General features: G+C 43.2%; 1 long non-coding RNA gene across 1 annotated transcript in view; it reads left to right on the plus strand.

Annotated features, from left to right (window-relative positions):
• LOC134947575 (uncharacterized) overlaps positions 1 to 3,707 on the plus strand; it is a 43,513-nt gene extending 39,806 nt beyond the window's left edge. Inside the window, exon 3 of the long non-coding RNA XR_010182634.1 lies at positions 1,274 to 3,707. This is a non-coding gene — a long non-coding RNA (uncharacterized LOC134947575). The remainder of the gene's footprint in view (positions 1 to 1,273) is intronic.
• Positions 3,708 to 6,000: the final 2,293 nt, after the last annotated feature.

The raw sequence follows: 6,000 nt of genomic DNA on the forward strand, positions 1-6,000 counted from the left end.
GCTGCCCTCCCTGAGGTTCAGACTTTTATGACGGGAGTTCTGCACATCCAAACTCCCTTTGTACCGCCTATGGCACCCTGGGACCTTAACGTGGTGTTGCAGTTCCTCCAGTCGGACTGGTTTGAGCCTCTACAGGAGGTTGAGGTCACGTTTCTCACGTGGAAGGCTGTCACTTTGTTGGCCTTAGCTTCTGCTAGACGTGTGTCGGAGTTGGGGGCTTTGTCATGTAAAAGCCCATACTTGATCTTCCATGAAGATAGAGCTGAGCTTCGGATACGTCAGGAGTTTCATCCGAAGATTGTGTCGGCATTTCATATCAACCAACCTATTGTGCTGCCAGTTGCGACTGACTCCCCAATTTCATCAAAGTCCTTAGATGTTGTAAAAGAAAATCGGGTGTCCTGCTTCTAAGCAGACAATCTCTCGCTGGATCAGGTTCACTATCCAGCATGCGTATTCTACGGCAGGATTGCCGTGTCCTACGTCTGTTAAGGCCCACTCTACTCGTAAGGTGGGTTCTTCCTGGGCGGATGCCCGGGGTGTCTCAGCTTTACAACTCTGCCGAGCAGCTACTTGGTTGGGGTCGAACACGTTCGCAAAGTTCTACAAGTTCAATACTTTGGCCTCTGAGGACCTTAAGTTTGGTCAATTGGTTCTGCAGGAGCCTCCACGCTCTCCCTCCCATTCTGGGGGCTTTGGTACATCCCCATGGTACTAATGTGGACCCCAGCATCCTCTAGGACGTAAGAGAAAATAGGTAAATCCTTTTCTCATAGTCCGAAGAGGATGCTAGGCGCTGCCCAGTGCTTCGTTTTCCTGCAGTGGTTATCTAGTTCAGTACGACTTTGGTTTTAGTTCAGTACTGTATTGTTACTTGGTAAGTAATGTTTCAGCGGTTGCTGAGTTTCAAGCTAGTTAGCTTGATGTGGCTTGTACAGTATGTGTGAGCTGGTATGAATCTCACCACTATCTGTGTAAAATCCTTCTCTCGAAGATGTCCATCTCCTCGGGCACAGTTTCTAGACTGAGTCTGGTAGGAGGGGCATAGAGGAAGGAGCCAGCCCACACTCGCAAACTATTAAAATCCCAATTGCTCCTAGTGGACCCTTCTATACCCCATGGTACTAATGTGGACCCCAGCATCCTCTACAGACTACGAGGAAAAGATTTATCGGTAGGTAATTAAAATCCTATTTTTTTTCTGATTTTGGACGGTTATGCTGGTGATAATTTTTTGGGGGTAAAAACTTTTTTTTGTTTGTATTTTTTTCAGAGTCCAATTTACCAGAGACTTATTTCGGGAGACGAGCCGTCGAAAAGGGAATACTGCACGCTTGAAAATGTTATCAATATGGAAGAAGGAGCATACTTAGATTGTTTTTATGTATCTGAAAATAGTCCCATTTCTGAATCCTTTAATGAGAATGCTGAGCAGTCCAACCAATCTACCAGTATTTTAGGGGAAACAAAGAGCCAGGCCAAATTCATAATGCAACACACATTGACTTGGCCAGCAACCCTCTATTTCATCATCTGAACGATATGTTTTTAACTTCCATGTCTGATTTTAAAGAGGTCTTACATGGTGAATTTGGACATATGGTGCAAGGTTTGCAGGATATTAAGAGTACACTCTGCACATTGATAGGGATCCAAGAGCAAAATACACTCCAAATTAACACGAGTTTAAGTTCTATAGCAGATTCTTTAAAGAAACTGCTGGAGTTAAAAATAAAAGAATCTCAAGAGGGGTTTTACCAAGAAAATTCTGTTGCTACTGGTTCCAGCAAGCAGGCCCTCCTGAAGAAGCGAATAAGGCTTACACAAATCTTAACACAAGAGAAAAGTGAACAAGCGGGTAATTCCCCAGAGGAACATGTCCCAAAACCCAAAAATTGGAAAAAAATTCTAAAACTCAGACAGCGTAGACTTTTCCTCTAAAACTCATAACTGACTAAGGAGATTCCCTCACGTAGTTATTTGGGGATACGGTCATTAGGTCGACAACACTTAGGTCGACAGTCATTAGGTTGACCACTATTGGACGACATGGTCATAATGTCGACATGTACTAGGTCGACAGGTCAAAAGGACAACATGAGTTTTTTGTTTTAATGCATTTTTTGAACTTTTTCATACTTTACATTCCACGTGGACTACGATTGGGAATAGTATCCTGTGCCGAGCGCCGCGTTAGCGGTGCGAGGCAGCTTGTCTGAAGCATGGCGAGCGAAGCGAGCCCACTAAATGGGCTTCCCCACCAGTTTACGATAAAAACATCACCGAAAAAAACAAAAACCTCTTGCCGACCTTTTAACCTGTCGACCTAGTACTTGTCTACCTAATGACCATGTTGACCTAGTGACCCTGTCGACCTATTGCATGTCGACTAATAGTGGTCAACCTAATGACTGTCGACCTAAGTGTTGTCTTCCTAACGACCCATACGCGTTATTTTAGACTACATTTTATTCAAAGTGATCCATTTAAAATCTTTTGGTTAAGAAATCACAACAGAATTAATTGGTGTCATTGTTTTTTGAGAAATTTCTTCAGACATTAATAGGTCACAGTTTTGCAAAAAAAGTGGTGCGAAATACACTCTCCTGTTTGGCTTCTACGTGAAACAAAAAGTTTAATTGTTGTTAAAATAAACAGTGTTTTAAAGGACGAACATAAAGAATGATCATTTACCTGATAAAATTTGTAACAACATTTCATAAGGTTTGAATTTAGCTAATGATATGAGATGACCTTCAGACACATAATAATGACAAGAGAATCACTTGAAAATAAACTGCTTTGATGGTCTAGAACCTGACAAAAGCGTGTCACAAATAGATATGCTGTAGCGCAGTGAAGTTAAATGATCAAGCCTACAATGCGGCACCACTTTTAGTTCAATGGACCAGCATTAGTTTGTTTGGTAACCTATGACAATGGATTGATCCCACAGAACAATATTTTTTTAGACTTTGTGGGGGTAAGTGCAACTTGCCAATCACTGGCGTACCTTTGTAAGGTGTAGTTCCGACAATATATTTCAGCCACACAAGCAGGAGTAGTTGGAACAACAAATAGTTACCATTCCAGGCACTAGTAGTGGTGTAGTTGATCTAGCCTGGTGGGCGGGGATGTAGTGACTTCATTTACCGGGATGGATATTTGGCAGCAGGTTGCAAGATAATGGTGTTTGTAACAAAGTACAGGGTGTTCAGGTGAAAACATGTTCCTCTTAGGGATTACGTCAACGTGTTTCGTCCCATCTTTTCAAAGTTGATATAGTGTGAACCAGTCCCTTTAATGTTGCCTTTTTGCAACAAACCTTATGAATTGTTGTTACAAATGTAATCAGATGAATGTTCATGTGTTAAAATTGTGTGCATCAGTTTTATTTCATTGAAGTACACTATTATAGGTGTATTTTAAGCATGTTTCTTGTGTATTTACTGAGTGCATGTAAACACAGTTATACTTAATTCATTTGTGTTAATTATTTTAATAATCTCCCACCCAGCACATTAATCATGATTTTTGTGTGCTTACTGTAGAAAAGTGTGCAGGTTTTCGCAAACCCATGATTACTTGCAGCTAGTGTGACTGTGCTAAATTATATAAATGTTTTATTCATATGTTTACAATTGTAAGACAGTGCGCTGGGAGTTCGGGTGGTTTGACCACATTAATTTCCGAAAATAAAGATTACCTTTTCTGTCTACATGTACTGTATTTCAAATAAAGTACATGCTTGTTCATAATTAGTGATGAGCGGGTTCGGTTCCTCGGAAACCGAACCCCCCCGAACCTCACCCATTTTACACGGGTCCGAGGCATACTCGGATTCTCCCGTATGGCTCGGTTAACCCGAGCGCGCCCGAACGTCGTCATGCCGCTGTCGGATTCTCGCGAGATTCGGATTCTATATAAGCAGGTGCGCGTCGCCGCCATTTTCACTTGTGCATTGGAAATGTTAGGGAGAGGACGTGGCTGGCATCCTCTCCGTGTATTGTTGATGCAAATATTTGTGCTTGCTTTACTTATTGCTTAATTGTGGGGACTGGGGAGCAGCTGTATATTAATATAGGAGGAGTACAGTGCAGAGTTTTGCTGACAGTGACCACCAGTATTTGTTGTCTGCCTGAAAAACACTCCATATCTGTGCTCAGTGTGCTGCATATATCTGTGCTCACACTGCTTTATTGTGGGGACTGGGGACCACCAGTATTCTATAGGAGGAGTACAGTGCAGAGTTTTGCTGACCAGTGACCACCAGTATTATACGTTCTCTGCCTGAAAAACGCTCCATATCTGTGCACAGTGTGCTGCAAATATCTGTGCTCACACTGCTTTATTGTGGGGACTGGGGAGCAGCTGTATAATATAGGAGGAGTACAGTGCAGAGTTTTGCTGACAGTGACCACCAGTATACGTTGTCTGCCTGAAAAACACTCCATATCTGTGCTCAGTGTGCTGCTTTATTGTGGGGACTGGGGGGACCACCAGTATAATATTATATAGGAGGAGTACAGTGCAGAGTTTTGCTGACCAGTGACCACCAGTATATAATATATAGCATTATGGTACAGTAGGCCACTGCTGTACCTTCCTCTGTGTCGTCAAGTATACTATCCATCCATACCTGTGGTGCATTTCAGTTTTGCACAGTTTGCTGACCACCAGTATATAATATATAGCATTACGCACCTTTACGGTACAGTAGGCCACTGCTGTACCTACCTGTGTGTCGTCAAGTATACTATCCATCCATACCTGTGGTGCATTTCAGTTTTGCACAGTTTGCTGACCACCAGTATATAATATATAGCATTACGGTACAGTAGGCCACTGCTGTACCTACCTCTGTGTCGTCAAGTATACTATCCATCCATACCTGTGGTGCATTTAAGTTTTTGTGCGCAGTATATATAGTAGTAGGCCATTGCTATTGATACTGGCATATAATTCCACACATTAAAAAATGGAGAACAAAAATGTGGAGGGTAAAATAGGGAAAGATCAAGATCCACTTCCACCTTGTGCTGAAGCTGCTGCCACTAGTCATGGCCGAGATGATGAAATGCCATCAACGTCGTCTGCCAAGGCCGATGCCCAATGTCATAGTAGAGCATGTAAAATCCAAATAACAAAAGTTCAGTAAAATGACCCAAAAATCAAAATTGAAAGCGTCTGATGAGAAGCGTAAACTTGCCAATATGCCATTTACAACACGGAGTGGCAAGGAACGTCTGAGGCCCTGTCCTATGTGCATGGCTAGTGGTTCAGCTTCACATGAGGATGGAAGCACTCATCCTCTCGCTAGAAAAATGAAAAGACTTAAGCTGGCAAAAGCACAGCAAAGAACTGTGCGTTCTTCTAAATCACAAATCCCCACGGAGAGTCCAATTGTGTCGTTTGCGATGCCTGACCTTCCCAACACTGGACGGGAAGAGGTGGCGCCTTCCACCATTTGCACGCCCCCTGCAAGTGCTGGAAGGAGCACCCGCAGTCCAGTTCCTGATAGTCAAATTGAAGATGTCACTGTTGAAGTACACCAGGATGAGGATATGGGTGTTGCTGGTGCTGGGGAGGAAATTGACAAGGAGGATTCTGATGGTGAGGTGGTTTGTTTAAGTCAGGCACCCGGGGAGACACCTGTTGTCCGTGGGACGAATATGGCCATTGACATGCCTGGTCAAAATACCAAAAAAATCACCTCTTCGGTGTGGAATTATTTCAACACAAATGCGTACAACAGGTGTCAAGCCGTGTGTTGCCATTGTCAAGCTGTAATAAGTAGGGGTAAGGACGTTAACCACCTAGGAACATCCTCCCTTATACGTCACCTGGAGCTCATTCATCAGAAGTCAGTGACAAGTTCAAAAACTTTGGGTGACAGCGGAAGCAGTCCACTGACAACTAAATCCCTTCCTCTTGTAACCAAGCTCCTGCAAACCACACCACCAACTCCCTCAGTGTCAATTTCCTCCTTACACAGGAAAG

This window comes from Pseudophryne corroboree, chromosome 8 (genome assembly GCF_028390025.1).
Source record: "Pseudophryne corroboree isolate aPseCor3 chromosome 8, aPseCor3.hap2, whole genome shotgun sequence".
In the NCBI taxonomy this organism is placed as follows: domain Eukaryota; kingdom Metazoa; phylum Chordata; class Amphibia; order Anura; family Myobatrachidae; genus Pseudophryne; species Pseudophryne corroboree.